A 27,690-nucleotide genomic window follows, 5' to 3' on the forward strand; every position below is an offset into this window, starting at 1 on the left:
GTAAAATAGGAATCCACCCATCTATCATCCTAACCCTCTGTCCCATGCTTATTGTCTACCCCATCTGTGTCACCCCTGTCTGTCTGCCACCCCCCCCCCCTCCCTCCCTTTAAAATGTAAGCTCTCACGAGCAGGGACCTCTTCCCTCATGTGTTTTTCCTTTATTTACTTATATTGTTCACCACTCTATGCTCCAATGTTTATATCCCATGTACTTGTCCTGCAATGTCTTGTACTGTATGTCACTGTTTTCTTGTCCTGTTCAACTGTTTATGTACTTTGTAAGGTGCTGCGGAACCCTTTCGGCGCTAATATATATATGAGAATAATAATAATAATGTGAAATTACACAGGGGCACCAAAGGACGGTTAGGTTAGGATTAGGCACCCCTAGGGGGGAGGGTTAGCCACCCCCGGGGATAGAATAGGGTTAGAAACCCCCGGGAGGACTAGGTTTAGGGTGCGGCAGTCGGGCTTCTCGTGTCAGGATTTGAACCACCACAGCCACCGGTAGTACATATCGATTCCGTATATACATGCGTTACAGTCATCTTAAATTGAAAGGTGAATCCATGTCTGTAATCTCAGTAATGGTTCCTAATTTATACATAATGGTGTAAAATGACACCACAAATTCTATGACGGTTGGTCCACAGCAGCTGCAGCACCTATGTAACGTTTGCTGTTGTGTTCCCATACAGATATTGTCTTGTAACTGGGTCCATTTTTAGTAATAAGTCATTTTAAACAGGTATTATATTTAAGGTACATTTTCTTTTTATTCACAGCATCACAAAAGGCGGCAGCAACAAGGCCTACTGTAATTAGAAATGAGAAGGTGGAAGATGATTTATAAGTACTAATGTAGTATGCATAGTGGCTACATGATACGTGTTTACATTGTCATTTGAAAAATGCTCTCAAGTGCTGCTCCGCCTTCACCATTGCTGCAGTCACCCTGTGTAATCTGCACCAAGGTCACAGGTCACTGACCCTTAAGGGACACATCTATGCCACCTTGTGCACAGCCAGTAGGTGGGTACCTGTGTAAAATGGAAGCAAAAAATGGTTGACAATTGTCATTTAAACACTATATTGTAGAAAAATAAGTGTATTTAAATGGGCATGATTTCAAAGTATAGTATTTGTTTGCACTACTTGCAGTGTGGTTTAATTACAGTTTTAGCACTAGTTTTTTTGCTCAACAGTCATGAGTAAAGCAACAGTTTACTTAAATCCTATTGTATGTGTAACAGTGAGTGCACTCTTTGTTTATACAGTATCTGCTGTGTCCTTTCAACATGCTGCAGTACTGTAAAAGAACAGTTGTTTGGAAATTGGAGGTGCTGTAAGTTTTGTATTTTTTTCAAACAGATCCAGCGCTTCTCGTCACAGCAATAACTGCACCAGATCCTGCAGAAGGTCCTGTTCAAGGAGAGGAAGAAGACATGATTACTCTTCATTTATTTGATACAGCACCACCTACAGCACAAGCCCTTATCCACAAGCACCCACTGCTAGACCTGATCACAATTTCTGTTGCTTTCTTTGACGACAGGCAGGAAGAACTCGTGCAAGAATCATTTTTAGAATATCAAGAATCTTCCTTAGGATGCCAGAAGCCCAAAACAATCAGTAATGTGCTTGCTTTTGGAAGTCAATTATTATCTTACATACCTGCGACACAGTGTTGTTCATCCACCACCAGCACTCCTCACATTACCCCCAACACCACCACCCAGGCATGGACTCCACACAAGAGGTGGATAAGCGCACAGAACCCTAATAGGGCACCTCCAATCAGCCTCCTAAAAGGAGAAAGTAAAAAATGCTGTAAAGATAGTCTTTTGCAACATAGATGGCTTGTACCAAACATACCATTTTGTAATTGTTGTCCATTTTATTTGTATTAGTTTGGTCTCATGCTTGTACTGTACCTTCCTTTTTGTACACTGATGCTTACTCAATAAGAATGTTTCTTTAAAACATTTCAAATGTCTGCTTCCCATTTACAGATATGGTAATGCTCTAAATATGTATAACATGTTAAAAATGATTTTCATACATTGAACCAAGGGCCTGATTCAGAGCCGCTCGTAAGCGACCGCTCGCTCCTAGCAATGTTCGCACATCTGCGCATGCGTATGGGTCGTAATGCGCATGCGCCAACCAGTCATTGCGGTTGGAAATCGTGCGCTCACAAAGCAGCGAGGGTCTGCTAATTTGAGTGACAGAATGAGGCGTTTGTGGGTGGTAACAGAGGAAGGTGCTTGAAAACGGGGAGTGGAGATCCGAACGCAGGCGTGCCAAACGGTCAAAAGGGCGTTTAATGGGTGTGCATAATTAACAAAGCAGCGTCATCGACCACATCACTTGGTTGTCTTTCAGCCTGAACTGCTCGCAGTGATTGCGGGAAGTAAAACCTACCACAAGCACTGCGAGCAGTTCAGACGCCTTTCGATGTACTCGATTAATCTAATAAATAGCGGAGATGACGTATGATGCGAACGGCCAGGGGGAGTCTTTACAAAATAGCGAGCGCATGTTTCGTTCGCTTGCTCAGACACAGAGGAGTCAACAGACCGCAAAGAGCGAGCGCTCAATTTAAATAGCCGGCCCCATTTTCTGAACGACTGTTCGCAAATAGCGTCCGGCTCTGAATCAGGCCCTAACTGTGGAAGAGGAGGTTATTTCTAAATAACAGTATTACAACACTACATTATGGGCCATTCACTAGAAATACTAGTTATACAAGAGTAGTGTTTTATTTCAAAATAGAATCCTATTAAGGGTGGTAGGATTTTTTTTTTTACACACATATTTACAAATTATGCATGACAACTTTGCCCAATTGGTTTATATATAACTTTACATATTTATTTATTGATTACTAGTTATTTATATAGCGCACACATAGGCCCCGATTCAGACCCTCTCGCTGCCGCAGGTAGCTTGCAGGGTCTGTGGGCATTATTTTTTTTCTCCAGGCCGCTCGCTAAGCTGTGGGTGTCCACGCAGCGCATGCGCAGGGCCCAAACATCGAGCAGCTTGCGAGCGGCTCTGAATTAGGCCCATATTCCGCAGCACTTTACAGAGAATCACCCCTTAGTTAAGGGTAAGCTTTATTCACATAGCTTAAAAAAATATTTCTCCTTTCAACATATAACTTTATCCAAGTAAGATTTTCCTGAACATCCCTGATGGTGTGAATTATACTTACAGGTGAAAATGCTGTCGATTAGTGACTGTCTGACCTGCCACTCATATCTGCACTCAGAGTTACACTTTGATTGGACTTTGTTGGGACTATATAACAATATTTTACCTAATATGTCAAGGCATCTGATCATATATTTTAATTAGGGATGTGCGCCGGACATTTTTGCCGGATTTGGATTTGGTTCTAATTCGTCGTCCGGCTTTGGATTTGGATTTGGATTTGCCAAACTGCGGTGACTGGCTTTGGATTTGGATTTGGATTTTTTTACAAAAATTGACAAAAAAAGCTAAAATCACATAAATTGGTCTTTTTTTTCTTCCTAGAGTATTATTAACCTCAATAACATTAATTTCCAGTCAATTTAGACCATATCACAGCTTATAATATTGTTTTCAACATTATTGGCCAAAGGTTGCAGTGAGCTGACTGGTTACTAAGCGACAAAGCAGCGGCACAACGACACAGACACCACAGTATAAAGCACATCTATGACACATTGCCACACAGCAGTGGCAGAAATTAAAAGTAGTGCACCCACCCAGTGGGGTACGGCCAGCAGAGTCACAGTACTTGTTTACAAAGTGGGCTACGGCCCTAGGAGTCACAGTGCACAATCTTATTAGCATTACACCGCACATAGGGCCTGATTCACATTACACCATAAAGTAGTGTCTCTTATTTATGTTACGACACACAGTAGTGCCCCTTTTACACAATGCCCACAGTAGTGACCCTTTTACACAATGCCCACAGTAGCGGTGTCCCTTACACAATGTCCCCCAGCAGTGGTGCCCCCTATGCAGTCCCCTTAGTAGTACGGTCCACTATGCAGTGCCCCCAGTTGAATGCTCCCCAGTAGTATGCCCCCCATTAGCAGGCCCCCCCAGTAGTATGCCCCCCATTAGCATGCCACCCAGTAGTATGCCCCCCCAGTAGTATGGCTCCCCCAGTAGTATGGCTCCCCCAGTAGCAGGCCCCCCCAGTAGTAGGCTGCTCCAGTAGTAGCCCCCCCTGTAGTATGGGCCCCCCCTGTAGTATGGCCCCCCCTGTAGTATGGCCCCCCCAGTAGTATGGCCCCCCCAGTAGTATGGCCCCCCCCAGTAGCAGGCCCCTCAGTAGTATGGCCCCCCCAGTAGCAGACCCCCCCCAGTAGTATAGCCCCCCCCAGTAGCAGGCCCCTCTGTAGTATGGCCCCCCAGTAGTATAGCCCTGCCCAGTAGCAGACCCCCCCCAGTAGTGCAGACCCCCCCAGTAGTATAGCCCCCCCCAGTAGCAGGCCCCTCTGTAGTATGGCCCCCCAATAGTGCAGATCCCCCCCAGTAGTATGGCCCCCCCAGTAGCAGACCCCCCCCCAGTAGTATAGCCCCCCCAGTAGCAGGCCCCTCTGTAGTATGGCCCCCCCCAGTAGTATTGCCTCCCCCAGTAGCAGACCCCCCCCAGTAGTGCAGACCCCCCCCCAGTAGTATAGCCCCCCCAGTAGCAGGCCCCTCTGTAGTATGGCCCCCCCAGTAGTATAGCCCCCCCCCAGTAGCAGACCCCCCCAGTAGTGCAGACCCCCCCCCCAGTAGCGCCCCCGGACCTTTGACAAGTAAAAAAATAAAAAAATAAAACTTACCTGTATCCCCGCTCCCGCGCCGTCCGCTCTGTCACACGCTGAGGAGGGAGCCGGAAGACGGAGCTCATGTGTGAGCTCCAGCCGGCTCCCTCCGTGCAGCAGCCAATGAGAGTCTGTGTGACTCTCATTGGCTGCTGTAACAAACACACAGCTGCCGCTGGCGGCTGTGTGTCTGTGTCTGTGTAGGGCAGAGCGCTATCACTGCGCTCTGCCCTACACGCGAGGAGACCTGATGTCGGATTCTCTAGTGAGAATCCGACATCAGGCGGCCGCCGTTCGGCCCCGAACGGGGATCCGAGTCAGGCGGTGAACACCCGAACAGGGTTCGGGTGGACTCGGATCCCCAATGTTCGGAGCGGTTCGGATTCCACAGAATCCGAACCGCTCATCTCTAATTTTAATAGGCCAAAAGTGCATTCTATCACTGATCTAGTGGATTTGAATGCCTCCTTATACTCATGCTTAGCAGGAGTCTAAAAAAAATGACAGTGGAGTCAGAAGCCAGAAGAAACAGCTATAGCCTAATTCACCTAGAAACAAAAAACATTAGGGGTTAAATTGTTAAGCACCACACATATTTCAGCAGGTTTTGCATAATGTGTTAAACAAAAACAGTTTCTATATAAACAAAAGCAATTCCTCTGCCACTTGTACCACCTCAAATATATGATGGAGGGAAGACTGACAGAGGATGAAGGTGTCGTGACACAAGCCACTATAACCAGCTACAACACTCATTTATTGTTTTGCATCACACACCACCTGCACTGTCATAGAATAGGCAGGGTGTCACACACACACACATATATATATATCACATACATACACACGTGAGGCTATAGAAAACTACCATTATTTTGAGCCACTGTGACTCCTGGCTGGTCAGGTGTAATAGATATAGGTATTAGAGGGTCTTATTGGCTGCCATAACCTGGGTGGGATAGAGGAAGAACATTGCATACTATATGCCCACCACTCTAGTGGATACTGACTGGAAGAGGCCAGTGGCAAAAAAATTAGCAGTACAGACATCAGCCTGTGCAGGCTTGACATGGCACAGGACTGTACATCGGCTGGCTTAAGCCAAGTCTTGACAAGGTCATATAAGTTTATTAAGTTGTTACGGTGGAGGCAGAACATATGCATGACCTCACCATCAGATATGCATTGAGATTTAACTTCCCACGGAAGAAACTAGGCCTGCGTAGGCTCTGCGGTACCACAATAAGCTGCTGATCCTCCTCTGTTTCTGCTTACTGGTCTCTAAGTCAGGTGTTGGAGTGCTGAGTATCCAAGGTAAGTGGTGAGCACAGAGCAAATGCCTGCCTCAGCCATTTTTCTATATAGCAAAAAAAGTTTATTTAAAATCTGCGCAAACACCTGCGATTGCAGCCTATGAAAGACAAAATGGAGCCTCCACCTTTACCTTCAACAAATATATACAATTAAATAAATAATGTCACACAATGGGGCGTCCACAGTATAAATAGTTCAACTTGTTAAAGTCTTAAGGTGCTTACACACGGACAGATAAACCGTTACGATATGAACGATAACGATATTGTTTAACGATATATCGTTCATATTGTTAATTTTTATTCAGTGAACCACCAACGAAGCGCGTTCCCACATGAACGATAACGACATCTATGATCGTCCGTACAGGCAGGCCAATCTGGACGATATCGTCAACTTTACATGTTCAGAGACGTGGCAGGATGACTCACTGAAAGATATCATTGAAAGTTATCTTTCAGGTCGTTGGTGGTACAGAGGTATTAGACTTTATTTCATTTTTTCACTTGTCTTGTGGAAGAATGCAATCTTTTTATAAGGCAAGATGTTTTCAATGCACTGATGTGATCTATAGTGAAAAGTAGCAGTTCAGTACCACAAAAGTACATGAATAGACCCCTTAAACATGAGCTTACAGAGAAGAACAAGTCTAAACCAGTGCTCGAAGTGGGGCGGTATGGCCACTTTATTCCCCCACTTAATTATTTGTTATGGGTATAGCTCACAGCTGTGCAGACTTGGCAGCTCCACTCCGTGCTGTCATTTCTTCACTGAGCATCCACTGCAGATCATATAGACAATATCCTTCCTTCTTATTGGCGGATAGAGGGGAAGGGGGTGGGGGGTGCAACAATTTGAAAGCAGGCAGTATGCAGCCCGGATGTGCTGTCCTGGATCTGCAACTGCTTCATGTAGGACTAATTGAGCCCCTGGCAGCACAGGACAGTACCCTCTGGGCTGGCACACGTATGTGCTCTGTGCTCCCTTCAGTGCCCCCCCCCCCGCCCTGTGCTGTGAGTAGCCAGATCTGCGGTGCGGGTTGCCCTGTGCAGTGAGTGGCTGTGTTTGCAGTATGAGCTTGCAGTGCATGGCTTGTAGTGTGGAAGTGTCCCGATGTCCAGCAATGGCAGATTTTCTCTGAGAGCTGACCCATAGCAAACTAAAAAATTCTGGGTTCCTTATAACAATGAATATCCTGTACAGCATGAGCCCAAGATGAAAGGTGACAGTTCTATAGATGTATTACATGTATGTATTACTCAAGTAATAGGACCAGACACCACATTGTCCTTTTATACTGTACATACTGTACTGTAACACCACCTCATTTAATCTGGAGCCATGCTGCCAACACAGAGCAGTAACACACATGCAGTGACCACACAGAGCAGTAACACATGCAGTGACCACACAGAAAAGTAACATATTGCACATGCATGTGCCCATACAGAGAAGTGACACAATAACACACATCCAGTTCCCACACAGAGCAGTGGCACAGTAGCCCTCCCGTTGCCCATGAAGAGCAGTGGCTCAGTAGTACATATGTGTAGTGCCCATGCAAGGCAGTGACACTGTAGCAGATGTACAGCTCCCGCAAGAGCAGTGGCACAGTAGCAAAGCCAGTGCTCATAAAGTAAAGTGGCACATGCAGTGCCCACACAGTAGAAGATACATAAAGTTCCCATGCAGATCAGTGGCACAGTAGCAAGGCCAGTGCCCAGACAGGGAAGTAGCACTTACATGCAGTGCCCAAAAAGAGAAGTAGAAGATACATGCACAGTACAAGCTGTATAGCTCTCTATCTGCCACCTCTATGGGTACCTCAGCCTTCGTCACCCCCATGTGTGCCCTTTTGTCACTCGGCCTCACCAATGATTGCCTTTGCCTTCCCCAGGGGTGAAAGTTGGAAGCAGGGAGTGGGAAAGGGAAGGGGTAGTAAGAAGTACAGGGGATGAGAAAGGGAAGCAGTGAGTGAGAGATGCGGGAGCTTAGAAAGAGAGGAGAGGGAGTGAGAGGTACAAGGCAAGAAAGGGAATGAGGCAGTAAGAGGTGCAGGGGTGAGAGCTGGAAGGAGGTAGTGAGAGGTGGAAAAGATGAGAGAGGGAAGGAGAGATGTAGGGGTGATAGAAGAAAAGAGGGAGTGAGGTGCAGAGGTGAGATGGATAGATGGAGTAAAAATTGCAGGGTTAAAGAGGGATAGAGAGTGTGAGAGGTGCAGGGGGTAAGTATGGTAAGGAAGTAGTAAGAGGAATAGGGGTGAGATGTGAGACACTAAGGAAAGAGGAAATAAAACAGATGTGTGGCAGAGGTGGATGGACACAGGGAGAGGTTGGATAACTTTATATCATATAATATGGTTTCTTTTTTACTATAGAGTGTTAAAAAGTATATGAAAATTATTAACATTATCAAAATCTTTAATTCTTCTGGGGTTCAAGAACCCCGGCCATTCTATTTTCCATGCCCCCACTTCTAAGTTCTCACTTCAACCACTGGTCTAAACAATATGTTAAAAGAGTCAAGTCCATGTCCAGAGGAATGCAGAGTGGAACTCTCTACAGTAAGTAATTAGTTTCTCTTTTTCGTTTTTTATTTTTTTTTAAATGATAGGAAAACAACAGCCAGTGAAGAATTTAGAAGGTAAGAAGAAACTCAAACATAAAAGGACGGCAAGTGCATTAACTCTTAGGAGCATACACTGAAAGTCAAAAGTTTTAGAACACTCCCATTTTTGCAGTTTTTATTGAATTCACCTCCAGCAAATAAACAAATGGTACAAAGGTAACTGATAGAGGTTTTGGTTTTTTAAAACAAAAAAAAAAGTTTGTTAGCCAAAACTGAAAAATAATGTTTTTCAGAGTTATATAAAGAAAGGCCTTATTCAGGGAACAGGTAATAGGTTAAGAACTTATAGCTGTTCTGCAGCAATGAAAAAGTGTTTTACCTGGGCCATGAAGCACTGCCAGTGGACTAGTGAAGACTGGAACAAGGCCTCATAGACCAATCAAAATTTGAAATCTTTGCTTTATCATGCAGGGTTTTTTCTTTGCTATCAAGCAGACAAAAAGATTGTTTCTCAGTATGTGGGGTTTATTTACTAAGCAGCGACTTCCTGGCAGGTCTACGTTCAAAATTTAAATGGGGAATGCTTTTAATAGCAAAACATTCCCAGTTTTGCTATTAAAAGCATTGGCCCTCATTCAGAGCCACTCGCTAGCGGCAGCACGCTCGTTCCGAGCGATGTTCGCACATCTGCGCATGCGTACGGATCGTTATACGCATGCGCGAACCAGTCAGTGCGGCCGAAATTCATGTGCTCGCAATATAGCGAATGCCTGCTATTTTGAGTGACAGAATGAGGCGTATGTGGGTAGTAACAGGGGAAGGTGCTTGAAAACGGGGAGTGGAGATCCGAACGCAGGCGTGCTTAAAGGTCAAAACGGGCGTTTTATGGGTGTGCATAATTAATACAGCAGCGTCATTGACCACGTCACTGGGTTATTTTATAGCCAGAACTGCTCGCAAGATTGTGGTAGCAAAAAACAACCACAAGAATAGCGAGCAGTTCATATGCTGGTCGATGTACTCAATTAATCTAATAAATAGCGGACATGACGTATGGTGCGAGCGGCCAGGGGGAGTTTTTAACAAAAAAACAAGCGTATGTTTTGCTCGCTCGTTCAGACTTAGAGGTGTGAACAGACTGCAATTTGCGAACGGATCATTTGAATAGCCACCCCTTGTTTTTGAACGAACGACCGCAAATAGCGAACGGCTCTGAATCAGGCCCATTGTCCTTTTAAATCCCTGTGGCACAAACTGTCAAACATAAAGTAGGAAGTTTCATAATCTGGGGCTCTTTTGTCAGCTCTCAAGTCGGTGACTAACACAGAGTGACAGGCACCCTGAACCAAAAGGGTGTAAGTCTATGCCTAGCAAGGCCGGCGCTTCCATTAGGCAGCTTTAGGCAGTTGCCTAAGCGCTCCGAGACCTGAGGAAGTGGCCAGCTGAGGCTGCCTGGAAAAAGAAAAAGAAGATGATCTTTAAAAGAGACAGCCTATTTATAGACCAGGGGAGAGCAACCTATGGCCACTGGTGCCAACAAGGGGGTGCAGCAGGTACTTGTTGGGGGGGCCCAGCAGGGCACTGGATGCTCAAGGTGACAATAATATCAGATAAGTGGTGACTTTGGGAGCCTCTGAGACGGAAGTGAGGTATACACAGGGGCCGATCACTGCTGCGCCGACACGAGGATGTCCTCCATAGACAGCCGCCGCCTCCTCAGGAAAGACTGTCGCACCCGGTTTACTGCTGGACTGCAACCCCTACCTGCCCTTCAGAGCCTCCAGGGTGTGCGGCTCCAATAATGTTCACCTCAACAACATGCTGCTGTGCCAGATGCAGTGGCTCTCCTGCACTTCCTGGTGATGGAGGAGGGGGCCCAGTGCCGGCTGAGAGAAGCCAGGTGTCCATATATAGTATATAACCCCAGCTACATATATTTACATATATACTGCCTGTGCCCCCATCCCCCTAAACTACAGTCTGCCAGGGTGTCCCCGCAAATGTCACGTTTAGTGCTTTTTTATGGAAGGGGTATTTCTCTATAGGATAGCGGCAGCTTTGGAACTTCTAAGATGCCACCTCCACGCTTTCACCTGAGGGACTGGAAAGTGGATATTGGGGTTACTGTAGATAGAAATTGTGCCTAGGGTGCCAAGAAACCTTGCACTGGCCCTAATGCCTAGCTGGTCAAGGGTTCATCCTACAGCAAGAAAATTGCACAAAACAGACCTCCAGGTTATGTCAGAACTACCTGTGAGGGAAAGAACAAGGCAGTAGCCTCCAAATCATGGAATGATCAGCACAGTCTCCAGACTTAGGGGGTCATTCAGAGTCAGTCGCAAGCGCTGAGCGCTCGCAACCGACTCGATGTTGCCCCATGCGCAAGACCCGGCTAGCGACGGATGCTCCGTCGCTAGGGGTCTCGCAGCAGACGGGGCAAGCTGTCGATGGTGAGTGACAGCTCGCCCCGTTTGGGAGGCGGGCAGGGGGCGTGCCTGCCCAAACGGAGGCGTTCCCGCTGATGTCCCTGGGGCTTACGAGTGCCCAGACCCAACCTTAGGGTCTGGTCGGAAGCCCCGATGGTCGCGATGGTCTTGACCATTGCGACCATCACCCATGACGGTCGCTAAAGCTGTGGCAGCTTAGCGATCGACAAGGAGGCAGTCGTTCAGGATGCAAGCGGCCACCCTGATTCAGTGCGACTGCTTGCAACTAACGACCGCCTCTGAATGAGGTCCTTAATCCCCATCCCGTTGGGTTGGAATGAACTGGACAGAAGGGCGAAAGTAAATCATCACATTCCCGAACAATATTTGATTTCCATTGTAGAAAGGATGCCACAAGTGTTTTTAGTGGTTATATGCAAAAGGTGGCTACTTTGGTGATTCAAAAATGTAATTGAAATTGAAATTGATGCTATGATTTATTTTTTCTCCACTTATTTGTTTGTTTTATTTGCTTTCATTTCAGAGTACACTGTGGCATTAAACTACATATTTTTTTTTTAATAAAAATTGGAAAAATGGGAAACATCAAAAAATTTTGACTGATGGTGAACTTATTAAAGTAATTTTCAGAAAGACCTTCAAAAACTGATGTTCAGATTACCCGTTTCAGGAGCTGCTAAGACTGGAGGTAACAAACCTCCTCTATATAACCTTATAATACCATGTGTACAATAAAAGTGCCTCTCAGCACATTAACTCCAACAAGATGCATCTTTACATCTGAAAACATCCGGCATGCTGGGTCTGGCTAACAGCAACCGGTCACGGGGGGAGATGTAAGAAGCCCAGAAGTGGTAAAAGCGCACGTTAGGTGCGCTGATACAGCTTCTCCCCGATGTGTGATCGGGGGTCTGGGCAGTAAATGACAGAGGCGCTATGCGCCCCTGTCATTATCGGCGCTGCTATCTACAAGATAGCAGCGCCGATAGCCTGGGCCATGTATGAACGGTCAGATCACCTGACCGCTCGGCCCGCTGTAGCTGTCGTTATAGACAGCTACAGCCTGGCGCTGCCCTGTCTCCACAGGCTACACGCGGGGATCTCGCGATACTTGTGTGATCCTGCGCATGCTCAGTGGAGCTGGCCGGGACAGAGACACAGGGCATCAGCTCTAGGCTGATGCGCTGTGGTCTCTAGCGGGTAGAGCCGGAGGGGGGAGTTAATGCTCTCCCTCTCCGGCCGATGAGATGTTGTTCTTACATCTCATCAGTAGTGCTTCCTGCTTCGCCTCGGTAAAGAGGCGAAGCAGGAAGCGTTATAGCGGCACGTTAAGTGCCGCTACCATACGTCTACCCCATTGTAACATATGTGAAAGCAAGGATCGCTCGGAGACTACAGACGGCCATGACTGAGTACACAGGATAGAGCTTAACCCTGGTACAGCATCAAAGAGAGCCCGCCCAACCAAGATGTTGTAAGTACTGGAGAGACTTCCATGTACGCCACACTATTCGCACTGTCATCCAACAGACAATGTACTTACACCTCAGCTGGCACACAGCATTTTGTGCTTACATATCATCCAGGACCTACGTCATCTTGGAACTACTGTGCAGGATACTCATATCTATCTCGAAGCAGTGCACCGCCAACCATAGGCCTGCCCCCCCAAATTGCCCGGAGGACTCATTCCTCCCCCGTCCCTTGCATCATCCCCGCACTGTACACTACTGTAATTGTTCACACATCATCCAACTCACGCACTCCCACCCGGTGTATTGTTTTGTTCTTGTGACTTGTACGGTTATGTTACGTCTTTTATTTGTCTTCTATGTAAAATATACTCATAGCAACATCTAAATACATAACCAACCACTCACAGATTTGCTTGGTAAATATACATAATTAGAGCACCATATATTATTGCTGGCTTGTAATATATATGTGAACGAAGAGGATTAAAACACTGCTTGAGAACATCTGATACCAAAATAATGATTGTATTTTACACAATAAAATGTAATTACTTGTTTTTAAAAAAGTAATTTTAGTTGTTCTTTACCATCATTGTTACTAACGATTATCAGATATGTTTCCATTATTAAAATTTAGTTTAAACTACACACAAATTAGTACTTTTCTGTACTGCATACGAGCAATATAGTCACTCATCACTACATACAGTTACATTGATCAAACTACTGTTTGTTCTTTAGAAGGCTTAGTAACAGCTAGTAACAGCTGCTGGGCAGGCTTCTATATACCTGGAGGCTATCTGAACGAAACTGATCTTTTCGGGATCATTAAGAGACGGATTCTGAGTTGGAAGTAAAGCAAACAAAAAAAACCAAACAAGTAACTGCATCTTGGTAAATCAATGCTGCACTGCAGGTGTGGCAAATGTAAAATGTGCAGAGAGATTTAGATTTGGGAGGGACATGTCCAAACTCATATCTAAATTGCAGTGTAATAATAAAGCTGTCCATTTGTGAGCCACCAGGGAAGCAGGCAATATTTAAACTGCATGCAAAAATGATAAATGTATTTTCACTCTTTGCATTGCAGCATGGTTTGTCCGGGTGCAAAGTTGCTTGCTTTTTTCATGTGCTCCCAAGTCAGAATCAGCTTCTAGGGCAGCGTTTTTCAACCACTATGTCGCGGCACACTGGTGTGCCGCACGCGGTTGTTAAGTGTGCCGCACGGTCAGAACTGACGGTCAGATCTGCCATATTGCGGACCGGGCAGCGCTGAGCTGTTCTGGGAGTCTCAGGCGCACCCGGGTCATCTATGCAGACGCGGCGGCCTGACATCACAGGTCACGCACGCCGCGTTTCCAGTCAGACTGCCCGCCCACCCCGCGGCCCTTGCAGATGATCTGCATGAAGGCCATCAGCACCCCCAGTCAGCCTGCCTGCCTCACCAGCCAGCCCCGCGACCACCAGCACCCCCAACACGCCAGCCAGCCAGCCCTGCGACCACCAGCCAGCCTGTCTCACCAGTTAGCCCCGCGGCCACCAGCACCGCCAACATGCCTGCCCGCCTCACTATCCAGCCAGCCCCACAGCCACCAGCTCTACCTGCACGCCCAGCCAGACAGCCCCGTGGCCACAAGCCAGCCTGCACTCTGCTGAACAGGTAAGGACAAAAAAAAAAAATGTATATTAATATTTTATGTGGGAGCCAGTGTACTTTGTTTTTTTTGGGGGGAGCAATGTGGGTTTTATTTTCCTTTGGGGGCCAACAATGTACTTTTTTTGTTTCTGTGGGGGCCAGCCAGTGTTAATTTTTACTGTGGGGGCCAATGTATTGCCTTTTATTCCTGTGAGGGCCAATGTATGTGGTATTTTTATGTGGGAGCCAATATGTATGTTTTTTCCAAGGTCGCGCATGCTGCATCGCCAAATGGTGTGCCTTGTCCATATTATGATCTTGTGTAGTGTGCCTCCAGTTAAAAAAGGTAGAAAATCACTGCTCTAGGGGGTCTATTCACTAAAGTGCGGGGTTTTAGAATTGGAGTTGTTGCCCATAGCAACCAGATTTTAGCTCATATATGCTAGAAGGTGCTAGGTAAATGAGAAGTAGAATCTGATTGGTTGCTAAGGGCAACAACTCCACTTCTAAAAACCTGCACTATAGTAAATACGTTACATCTGTACGCACCATTAGTCATACTTGTGAGTTAAAAAAATCCACTGTGATGTGTAGGAGGGAAGGAAGGTATGTGGCATCTGATTTAGCAAATAAATTGTTACATTAATTTAGCATGGTTCTATATCTGGCTCTAATAGGCGGGCATAAAGATGCATTAATCAAATCAGTAGTGAGGAGTTAATGGTAATTCTGTTAGCAAACCAGCATTTTGCTATTCATATGGACTGGGGGGTGCGGTTCTAGAAAATGCACTAAACATTTGTCGTCACCTTCTCAGGGCAAGCCCCTTCTCAGTTACAGAGTTAGGAAAATACTGGATTGAAATGCAGGAAAGACCAAAACTCTACAAATAGCAAATTTGGTGGTTGGAATTCAATGGGAGGAGTTAGGAATGGAAGTGGGAGGGGTAATGAGAGGGGAGGAGTCATCATTTTTAAACAGCCTCCCCTAAAAGAAGAGGCTAGATCCATCCCTGGCAATAGGTAGCACCTATCCTTGTGTATCAAGACAACCACCCACAGTTCTCTAGATCTAACCTATAGTGAACCACCCTTTTTTTCAAGATAATTAAGGCAAAATTTACTAAGCAGTGGGTTCTAAACCCCAGCGGTTTGATGGCGGGTTCTAAACCCTGGGGGTTTTGTGGCGGTTTCGAAATGAAAGCCCTGTTCTATTCAATTCTAAAATTTGTTTTGATGGCGGTTTTGACTTTAGTAAATCTGCGAAAAGCAAAACCGCCGCCACCAAACCACCGGGGTTTAGAACCCGCTGCTTAGTAAATTCTGTCCCTAGTGTCCAAACACAACTATACAGTTCTAAATAGAGGTGTAGTGTACTATCTTCAAAGCCTAATGCTGGGCATACACTCTACAATTATCTGTCAGATATCTGTCTGGTGGGAAGGAAAATCTGGTCCCTTTTCTAGTGTTTGGGAGCAAATTGTTATTGTTATTTGCTCCCATACATTACCAGGTTTTCATTCCAACCAGCCGATTGAACAGATATCTGACAGATAATTGTAGAGTGTATGCCCAGCATTAGTGAACCCATAACAGAGCAGCATATGCGAATATTTAATTACAAACAATAAAATAAGACGACAATGGGTGAGACCTACAACAGGCAGTTACTTTCCAGTTATTTTCCTCTGTAACCAGCTGGCCAGCTTTTCTTTAATTATCAGGGTCTTGTGCCCTTCTTCCTCTGCAGAGGCTTTGTAACAGTTGCTTTTAGCAGGTAAGTGGGTGTAATAATCTCTTTAGAGGAGGTGGAAGAAGAGTCCTTTTAGGAGGCTTTTTAGGGTCCACTTTCACTATAATATAGTGTTGGCTAACCTTGACACTCCAGCTGTTGTGGAACTATATATCCCAGCATGCCCTGCCACAGTTTTAGCATGCCCTAATAGCAAAACTGTAGCAGTGCATGCTGGGTTATGTAGTTTCATAACAGCTGGAGTGTCAAGGTTAGCCAACACTGCTATAATAGATGGAAAACAGTGCGTCTATCACAGAAACTGACCCTGTATCTTCCATACTGAGGCACTGACTGGAAAATCTGATTCAGTCAAGCAGCAAGGCAAGAGGTTCCCAAATGCAGTCCTCAAGGCTCCCCAACACTTCAGGTATTAGAAATCTCCATGGTTGATCACATGTGACTTAATTAGGACCGCAGTCAATTTGATTTAACACCTGTGCTCAACCATGGATATCTCTAAAACATGAACTTTTGGGGAGCATTGAGGACCGCGTTTGGGAACATCTGAGCTAGACATTTAGCTTCTGGTGGGCATGCATGCGACCTCTGTATGAGAGCCCTGCACTGTGCAGCTTCAATATTTTGATCATCAGAGAAATTATTTTAAAATGTAAATTTTCCTGCCTTCAATACCGCTGACCACTGTATAACTGCACATCAGGCAGGGGGGAGAGAAGACTGCTGCTGCTCAGTGGCAGCCCAGCACATAGCTGTACCTGTTTCTGCAACGCTGTTCATGGCAAATGCAAAACCAGAGAAAGTGAAATAACTGTGGTACAATACAGTGTAATTAAACTATTAACTAGATACGATGCAGACAAAGGTGAGGGCAGGAGGACTCCCTCTGTCTTGACGGCAAGTGTAGTAGAGTGGTGGTGGACAGTTCAGAGATCAGTGAGACTGTACCCAGTGATGGCCAAGCAAACAGAGTCAGAGGGGTCTATTTACTTAGGAGTGTTAGGAGACAGAGTGAAAAGTGATGCGAGTGATAAGGTGCCAGTCAATCAGCTCCCAACTGTCATCTCACAGGTTGTGTTTGAAAAAATGACAGTTGGGAGCTGATTGGCTGGCACCTTATCACTTTTGACTCTGTCTCCTAACACTGCTTAGTAAATAGATCCCAGAGTCACTGAAAAGGGACTAGGGGCCTGATTCAGAGTTGTACACAATGCCAATGTTTTTGCAAATGGAGCGTTTTTTTTGCCACGGCACATGCGTCTGAGTCGCACTCCGCATGTGTCAAGGTACATTACCATATTCGCACTCTGCAAGTCTTTATTCGCAGAGTGAGTGACAGGCAGGGAGCGTTTGTGGGAGGCAATGGGTAGTGTCGCCTAAAAATGCAGGCGTGCCTCGACCATCTTAGGGATGCGTCACATCCTGCATCTGCGATTCTTTACGCAAAAAATAGGGATCCAATGAGGGTTCATCAAGAAATTCAAGTCCCTTTAGGGTGCAGTGTTCTTTGTTGTATTAAAGTAGGACTGTTCCCTAAGATGCCACATCGATTATCAGGGCCTACACATACAGTAAGTCATAATGTGTACGCATTGCCCCACTTTTTCTGATCGTGATATTTGCATTGTGAAAGTACAATGAATATATTGAGCACTTAATTTAGTGTCAGAAGTCCAGCAAGCATTCATTGCCGAGCTTCCAGTCCATCACTAATTGGTTGGAATGAGGGCCTTTTAAAGACTGAATATAGGTGAAGTCTCCTTATTGACTTGAAATTTAGTGCTGATTGTAGTAAATGATAAAGAGTGTGTAGTGTTAATGGTGCATTGCTGCCTGTAGCTGTTATTGCAGCATACACTTCTAAGAGGAAAACTACATCAATGTATCATGATCCAGTATATTATCTAAGGCACATAGGGGATTACCCTATGTACATCTAAGGAACACTAATGACATGTCAAGGGGTGTGGTATGAGGTATGAAGGTTATCACGTTGACAAGAGAATGTTAGCATGTTTGAACTATCGACATGCAGCATGTTGACAGTGACCATAACAGCATTCATCATGTCTAAATGGATGATATGTCGACAAGATGAACTGTAGGCAAACAATCCCTGGTGGGACAGTGGTGTCTTACCTTCTCCATGGGCGCTGTAGGTTTTGATTCAGGGTCCCGACAGTCATGTGCGTAGCAGTTCCAGCGGCGACTTCTAAGCAGATGTGTTCTGGTGAGTATTCTAACCCCTATCCCTAACCATCCCCCAGCCTGACCATAACCACTACCTAGTACATCACACTTAACCCAGAATGTCAACATTTCACACGATGACATTCAGTAGATGTCGATATGTTGAACTATGTCAGCATTATAATGTCGACATAAGGTGTAGAGAATACAGTGGTGGCGAGAATACTGTTATAAAGGAGTCGGGTATGGGGGCATGGGCACACACACCGGGTATAAACTACATCCTGTTATAAAGGAGGCTGGTACAAACAGGAATCCTGTTCTTCTTTAAAAAAAAAAAAAAGCATAGCTCATTTGTGATCATGATAGATACTCAACATCTTCTTTGCTAGCCCTGTGACATTGAGGTTAAGAGGAACTTAACCTGAAAAAAATATATATTTTTCCCATGTTTTCAAGCAATCTTACATTAAATTATACATTAAAAATCTAATATGCAACAACTGAAAAAGAAGAATGATGTAGGAGTATTCAGTAGGTGCCAGGAGGAAAAGACGTCAGCAAATCCCACTTTAGTTTTCAGTTAATTTCTGCAACTTAATACATTATTTAATAAAATTTCAAAGGTAGAAGTTACATGTCTCTAAATTAAATGTTGCTGGCTTGTGAATATGTGCCATGTGATCCTAATTATTTTCTTTTATATTCCCTACTGACAAGAACATGACAAGGAGTCTAGCAGAACTGTTGCATAATAATACTCTATCAATTTTAAAAATAGATTGTGAAATGCAATTATCATCTGCAGAGCAATTAATGTGCTTTTTCAGTTATTCTGGAATTGGCTTTTAAATTAATACTAAATTTTACCTTCCCCCAAGTAAACGTGAGACCAGTCCTTCCAGTTTCAAGAATGTAACCGGCACTTTAAAGACTTGCCTTTGTAATGCAAACTTCTTATTTACCATATAAACAGGCCTTTAGAGTAATGCTAAATGCAGAAAATGCAGCATTCAGCTGAGCTTTAGGTCTACTGCAAAACTGTAAAACTGCTTGTACAGCTCAAGTGTTGTTTTTTTGAAGAAATGCCTTTCTTTTAAAAAAGAAAAAAAAAAAAAGTACTTACAAAGAGTCACAATCAAGTCACATGTGGCCTCCTGTTGCTTGGAACCATTACCTTGTATTTGCAGGAGTATTGCCAAGGCAAATCTCTATTCAGACTACAACTATCTTGGCCCCAGCTCCCAACAATAGAGCTGATGATACATCACAATAGAACTCTGTATTACCTATTAATGCAACAATCAGTTCAGACGATGGCTTTTCAGGTGTCCTAAAAAGTCTGGCACTTTGTATAGGTCCTCTGATATTCTTTTTTTTTTCCACTCACCAACTGTTCACAGGGTAATTGAAATCCTCCTTGTACTTAACCCCATAGCTACATGAGAGCCTGCAGCTCTTGCAAACTGCTGTTCTTCTGCAAGGAGACTGAAGCTGTGTTTATTATCATATAAACAAAAATGGTTCTTCATCTTTAGTCAAGGCTTTGTACTGATATATAGAAATTGATCAAAAATTGTTTATGTCTCCGTGATATAAGCCGCAAAGTTGCCAGTCCAATTTGTATAACTGCCTTAATGGGTGTGTGTATATTTTGCATACTTGAACTTGAATTTGTAAATTTTTCATAAGATCTTTTAAAAATGTAGTTCTAAAAATGCCAACCTAGGCTTCTTGGCTATAAGGACTTGATAGGTTAAAAATGTAGTTCTATATGTTCCAGCATACTGTCACACGATATGCTGCCACTTCTTCAAGTGCCAGCATACCCTGGGCTGATATTGCTGTCTGTGACCAGTAGTTCTACAAACAAAAATGCTTTTTTTCCACTATTTGTGAATATTACCCCAACAAACACTGATAATGGTATTGGGAACATGGCTGTTTTTCCTAGGAGAGGGGAACACTTTTTCCTTGCTGTGACCGATTCCTATTGCCTGTGCTGAACAAACTGGAGCTGTCTCACATTATGACAACATTACATTATAGTGTGGCCAGTCGAGCCCGCCATAGCCTAGTGTTTGTTACTGCTTTTTCAGGGGAAAGGGCTGCATGTCCCCCAGCAATAATGAAGATCAACTTATTCTTAGATAACTTTTTGGGGGGCACACAATTTATTTAAAAATAATATTTGTAAAGGTCTCACACAGCAGATATGCCACCTAACAGGTGTATGTGCAGCTGTGCCCACCACAGGTCATACTGCAAGTGCATGAATACAATGTTCTTGGCCTATGCTTGCCAGTCCCTTCCTTTGCACCACTAAGTGGAAGTGGTTACAAGTATAAGATGTATTTAAACCTGCACATGCAGGAGATTCTGTATACATACACAATTTTTGTGCACCAGCATAGTACAGAAATGTATGTTATGTGCTTAATATGTTATATTATTTACCAATGTGAGTAAATAATAGTTTGTCAGAGGTTCCAAAACGCGGTCCTCAAGGCTCCACAATAGTTCAGGTTTTAGAGATATCCATGGTTGAGCACAGGGGGTTAAATCAAATTGACTAAGGTACTAATTAAGTCACCTGTGCTCAACAATGGATATCTCTAAAACCTGAACTGCTGGGGAGCCTTGAGGACCACATTTGGGAACCTCTGGTTTAAGCCACATTTGGATTTCAAGAGGCAGGTCCCCCCTTCACATTTTTGAAGGGTATCACTTGGGTTTGAATATACATTATTAACAAGGTCAACCACAATCTGAAATTCATACACAGAGCATGTGCTTTCCACATTACAAAGGTATACCCTGTATGATAACTTATTTCATTTACCTAAATCCCATAGTTTGACTTTATGAGGATTTTTAGGGCCATTTTGTAAATGTGTACACAATTGAATTAAATTGTAAAACTTGAGGTCATTAAGTAAATGGAATATAAAAAGCATACAAGAAAGTTGTTTTTCCCCAGAGATGTACAGGCTTGGATAAAAAAAGAAACCAGTCCCTCTGTGGGTAGAGGTCCAATCCAATTAACCTCATTCACACTGACCTGTATAAGGACAGCTCTTTCAGTTCTCTCTTGTTTGTTAATCTCCCACTCATTAATGCCCCTTTTCCACCTAAATTCCGGGTCTGACCCGGAGTTGGAACAAAGTTCCTATCCGGATCAGACCCAGAATATTGCCAGCACCGACTCGGGATATTCCAGAGTCGGTGCCGCTCACACCGGAGTCGGGTCTGCATAGACCCGGCTTTTCCGGAGTGAAAATGGTCGCTTGTAGATGATGTCATCTCCAAGCACCACTAAAGCCGGCCCAATCGGTTGGCTAGCAGCGCACTCCAGGTCATCGTGACCCGGAGTGCGCTGTTCTCACAGCAGGATTTAACGGGCTACGCCCGTGTTAAACCCTGCTAGTTACCTGGGTTGGATTGCTGGGTCACTCGACCCGGTGATCCAACCCTCGCCCCTTTTACACCAGGGAGCTGCCCGAGTTAACCCTTCAATAACCCGGGTTTTAGCTCCAGTGTAAAAGGGGTATAAGTGAACAGCAATCAGCCCTGTGTCAGGCTCCTGGTTGACTAGCAAGGAGCTATGAAAAAAAGGGCTCCACCATAGACCTCCAAATATAAGACAATGGGACTGATTTCGCATTATCGGGAATCTGCGTGTGCACAGGACCCATTCGATTGTGCAGAATAGGTCCTGTGAAATCGCATGCAGCCCATTCGATGCCTCTGTCTGATTGACAGGCAGAGGCATTTAAAGGGCAGTGCGGGGGCGGCTGGCATTCCTGGAAACGAGGGCAGGCAGCAATGCCCCCAAACAGCACATAATGCAAAGAAAAGAAGTGCATGATGGAATTGTCCTTGGGCCCTTCCACCCACCCTTATGTTACATATAGTAAACAGGACATGCACAGTTTAACAAACCAATCACTTCAGCGACAGGGACTGCCAATTGTGGCTGAAGCGATTGGTTTGTTTGGGCCCCCACAATACAAGCTACCAACGGGCAACTGACATTGCTGGCAATGATTTCTCCATGCACAAACTGGCTTTACAGAGGCAAGATATTGTCGCCATCATCATCTGATTCCCCACCTTCATCAGTGTGTACATCATCTACACACAATATTAATTTGTTCCCACTGAAATCCACCATTACAGCTTCAGCTGTTTCTGTAATTTTTGGATGCAATTGGCGGTAAAGGTCTTCCTCGTGGATTTTGTAGTTCATTTTGATGGCCATCATCTTTTCCATATAGTCCTCAACCATTCTTTGAATGGTGACCATATCAGATGGAGTCATGGTAGAGGTCTCATTAATTGTAGGCAATTCTTTTAGACCCAACCAGATGTCAAAACTTGGTTGTGTTGACTCATCTGCATCACCAGTGGGTCTTTTATGGGAAAGTTTAGTTTTTTCCTGGCAGCTGCACTTGCTGGAGAAACTGAAGGAGGAGCTATCGCTGCATCACGTGCCACTTGAGCTGACAATTTCCTTACCAACAGCTCTTTGCATCTCTTCAGATCTGTGTCCGTTGGGAAGAAAGACACGATGTATGACTTAAACGTAAAATCCAGCACAGTCGCCAAAATGTATTGATCCAATTGTAAGATCCTGACAACCCCTGGATCCTAGTGAAGTGAATATAGGACTTGATCTACAAGTCCGACATGCTTAGCGGAATCGCTTCGTTTCAGCTCCTCCAGTTTCTCAAGCTGCTTTTTCAAAAGTCTAATTAGGGGAATTACCTGACTCAAGCTGGCAGTGTCTGAACTCACTTTACAGGTGACTACTTCAAAGGGTTTCACAACAACACAGAAAATATTTTCCATATTCCCCCTCCTCTTCCTATGTCATAGTTCGTGTAGCTTTGTATTGCTATTTGCTGTTCCTCCATCCGCTGAAGCATATAAAGGGTGGAGTTCCACCTTGTAACTACCTCTTGCTTCAGCTGGTGACAGGGCAAATTCAACATTTCTTTTTTTTAAAAAAAGCATAGCTCATTTGTGACGATTGTCATTTTTTTTTTAAAATGTCTACAGGGAGAAGGGCTTACATCATCATAAGAGGCAGAAACAAGGCCTTAGCCTTTCCTTGCCACGTCGTGTGGTGAAAGGCATATTGCCAATTTTATGTCTTTCTGCAGCTAACTTTCCCTTTGATGTTTTTTTCTTTACCACTGTAAAAGATTGGTTCTTTGATTTTAGATGCCTTGACTTAAGCCCTGTATACCCTTTGGCATCGGCTTTAGTAGATGACATAGACAGACTAGAATCGTCATGACTGGTGGCATTGGCAGCAGCTCCAGAATTAGTATGTGGTTCCTGCTCTCAATTGATCGTTCTCCATATCAATAAACATGAATGAAGTTGGGTACAGCATACATGTCAATTTGTACCAATTTTAAATATTACACTGCGGTATCAATGACCTAAGTGTCACAATATTTTTTATGAATAAGAAAAGAATAACAAACTGCGCTACCACTTACATTGTCACAAGATTTTTTAAGAGTAAAACACTGCTCTACCACTTACAGTGTCACAATATTTTTTATGAATAAGAAGAAAAGAATAACACTTTGCTACCACTTACAGTTTCACAATATTTTTTATGAATGAGAATAACATACTCCGCTATGACTTATAGTGTCACAATATGTGAATGATAAACTGTGGTCTGGACAGCAGTGTCACCGAACAATAGTGTAACTAGCATATACAAAAAAAACTTAAAAAAATATATATATTTTTTTTGTTTAATGCTAATTTATTTTAAATTTTATTTTTTTACATTGGGAAAGAACACCTCTGGACGAGGCAGCAGCCCCTTTATGAACAACACAGCAACCCTTTATGGACAACAAAGCACCCCTGCAGACTGCCGGACAGACCACCTGCAAAGTCACAAATACGTTGATGATAAACTGCAGTCTGGCCGGCAGTGTCACTGAACAATATTTTTGTGTACACTGAGGAATAGCACCCCTGGACGAGGCAGCAGCCCCTTGATGAACAACACAGCAGGCTGAGGCCTAGATGGTGTTGATGCCAGAATCTGACTGAATCTGCGAGTACCCTGGCAAGAGGTGGACTGCTCCCGGCCATGGCAGGGGACTTGAAAGCCTACAGAGGGGGAGCCCAACTTGGCTCTGAAGAGAGGTGCGCTCCTGCCTGCTCTCCTGAAAGAGGGTGCTGTTCTCCCGCACAGCCTGGAGTAGCACCTGTAAGCTCATTTCGTTCCCTATCCACTGACAATTGTTCAGAGGCAATGCGGCGCATGTTGATGCTTTCTAAATACATCTCTGACATCTTGGCCTTCAGCCTGCAGCGGAAGTCGGCCCATCTGTATTTTGGAAAAAAAATTAAACAAAAAGAATGAGTACTACAATACTAAAGAGTTAAAAAAATGCAAACCAAAATATACATGTTTAAACAATGATAAATACTAAACCATGTTATTGCATTTAAAAATAAAAATGTTTGTGAGGTCACAGCAAATCATACCTTGGACATTTTACCAAACATAATATTCATTAATGCACTTACAATCTTAGAGATTTGAAAACTTAATATATAAAGCAACACATAGCAACCATTACAATATCTGCATTATTTCAGTTAACCCTTGGTTTAACATAATCTGCCACGATGTTGACTGTCGATTAGTACACAATATGTTCTGGTCATGTACACCACATTATACAAAATATTGAATAATTAAGATGTGTTACACACTACAATATGTCATTTACACATACATGTTACCTATTAATATTGTAGATCATTAAGAATGGGTATTTATATATCTTACAATCTTTTAACTTCACCAGCTATACGGATGATGGGTGCCTCCATGTTGACTGCATCAGCAATGTCTTGCCATAGTTGGGCTTTTTGGCCTGCACACAGAACATAGTTGAAGGTCATGACCTAATTTTTATAATACTCTTCAAGTGCATGAAAAGGAGGGATCATATTAAACATCACAAATAGAATTAAAAATAAAGTTGTGCTAGTGGACATCTTGTGGATACCCCCCTTTCTGTTTGTTTCATTCATACCTGCACCAATACTCCTGGACCCATGGTGTATTCTCTCCATGGCATTTGTTACAAGGATGTCTAGCTCCTTCTGACAAAACTGGGGCTGCCTCCTCCTACCCCTTGCAGCACTTGTGGTTGCCCCGCTGAGGCCAGCATTTTCGGTCAGCGGGGTTGTTGTTTCCCCGCTGGGGCCAGCATTTTCAGACAGTGAGGTTGCGCCTACCCTGCTGGGGCCAGCAGTTTCTGGTGTAGTGGGCTCCATTTCTTCAGCACTATACTGCTGCCTGAGCTGAGTTGTTACGCGTGTGAGGTGATTAGCAATAGTATGCAACCTCACAAAATGCTAGGTGAATAGGCAAGGACTTTTATACACTTCTTTGCTGTATGCGTGCGTACGCAGGCCATGCATACCGCAAGCACAGCAAATCAGATGTGTGCAGTGCATATGCAGCAAATCAGAACGCACTATGCGTTCCACGTCACATCCCGCAGGGTGCTATTTAAATGGCATTTGTAGTATTGCCATGTGTGTGGTCAGATGTTGGTATTGTTTGTAGTAGTTTGGAATTGTCTTGGAGCAGTTGGGTACAAGTGTTTATCTATCCCATCCTTTTCTAGCAGGTAAGTGTCTGGGGGTGATTGGAGTCATCCCTACTTGAATAAATGGAGTCCACATTGCCTTTATTTTTCATTTGATTCTAGTTTTTGCTTCATTTCTTTTGGTTCTCTCTTTTTGCACCCCCCCTTCCTCCTCACAATATCAGGCAACGTAGGCGTCCAAGGGTCAGAAACGACAGCATCCGTGCCACCCTTTTTGGAATGCCTGATGATGAGGTGTGGCATCGCTTCCGCCTGCCCCCTCATGTCATCCTGGATACTCTCCAAACAATTAGGAGTGATCTAGAGAGTCAATTAAACATTCCTACAGCAATTCCACCACTCACACAGTTATTGGCTGTGTTACATTATTGCACTTCAGAATCTTTTCAGACCACAGTGGGAGTGGTGGCTAGGATATCCCAGTCGTCTTTTAGCAGGATCCTGAAGCACATATGTGCAGCATTTCTGGCCCGCATCAACCAATTTATTTCCATGCCTTTAGATGAGGTGAACCTAGCTGTGGCAAAGGCACAATTTAAGAGTATTGCTGGCTTCCCACACGTTATAGCAGTTGTGGATGGCACCCATGTAGCGCTCGTGCCACCATCACACAATGAGCATATATTTAGGAACAGAAACCACTTCCATTCATTAAATGTGATGGTGATCTGTGGTCCATTCCTCCAGATTCTTTCCCTGAATGCCAATTATCCGGGGTGCTCCCATGATGCCTATGTGTTGCAGCAATCAGGGATCTGGCAGAAACTATCCATGATGCAAGCAGGTGATGCGTGGTTGTTGGGTAAGTTTTTTTTGCCCCTTACATTTGATAATACATTATGTAATTATCTTTTTTTTTTTCATTTTTCAACAGGAGATAGTGCCTACCCCTGTCGCCTATGGATACTTACTCATTTTGCATCACCCACACCAGGTGCTGAATCTGAATATAATGTGGCACATACTGCCACCAGACAGATAATTGAGCATTGTTTTTGGCTATTAAAAGCAAGATTTAGGTGTTTGGATCTGTCTGGTGGCGCGCTCATTTATGGTTAGACAGATTGTTGCCCTGTGTGGTGTGTTTCACAAGATCGCAATTAGGAGACATGTGCCATGGGATGGGGAGAACCAGTTGCCTGAGGTTGAGGAGGTAAGGGCATGACAACATCAGACAAGAGGTTGTTAATAGATATTTCAGGTAGGGGTGTGCACCGGCCACTTTTCGTGTTTTGGTTTTGGATCTGGATCTTTCTTCGTGTTTTGAATCTGGATTGGTTTTGCCAAAACCACCCTTTCGTGTTTTGGGATCTGGGTTTTGTGTTTTGGATCTATATTTTTTGGAAAAAAGCATAAAAACAGCTAAAATCGCAGAATTTTTTTTTTTTTTTTCCTACGCTATTATTAACCTCAATAACATTCATTTCCACTCACTTCCAGTCTATTCTGAACACCTCACACCTCACAATATTGTTTTTAGGCAAAAAGGTTGCACCAAGGTAGCTGGATGACTATGGTAAGCGACACAAGTGGGCGGCACAAACACGTGGCCCATCTAGGAGTGACACTGCAGTGGCAGACAGGAAAAACTAGGCCCCAAAGAGTACATACTTGGCGCTGCTACTTTGTTGATGCACATGCGGCTAAGGCGCACACAAACACAGAAAAAGAAAAAAAAAGAAATGTTTTAATTTTTTGGGGCACTTTGGGGGTTACACCTCCCTTCAACAGACCAGCCGGCCCTTGACTTATGACACAGGTGCACGCTTGGCGCTGCTACTTTGTTGATGCACGTGCGGCTAAAGAAAATAATAAAAAAGAAAATGT

At 44.2% G+C, this 27,690-nt stretch overlaps 1 long non-coding RNA gene across 1 annotated transcript; it reads right to left on the bottom strand.

Moving 5' to 3' along the window:
- Nucleotides 1–754: 754 nt before the first annotated feature.
- LOC148513966 (uncharacterized) lies at nt 755–19,482 on the bottom strand. Its single transcript, XR_015880124.1, has 3 exons — nt 19,326–19,482; nt 1,678–1,808; nt 755–1,425 (listed from the first exon to the last, which is right to left on the bottom strand). It is a non-coding gene; the product is annotated as an uncharacterized LOC148513966 (long non-coding RNA).
- Nucleotides 19,483–27,690: the final 8,208 nt, after the last annotated feature.

The sequence above is a fragment of the Taudactylus pleione genome, unplaced genomic scaffold, assembly GCF_031769625.1.
Source record: "Taudactylus pleione unplaced genomic scaffold, aTauple2 ptg000265l, whole genome shotgun sequence".
NCBI lineage: Eukaryota > Metazoa > Chordata > Amphibia > Anura > Myobatrachidae > Taudactylus > Taudactylus pleione.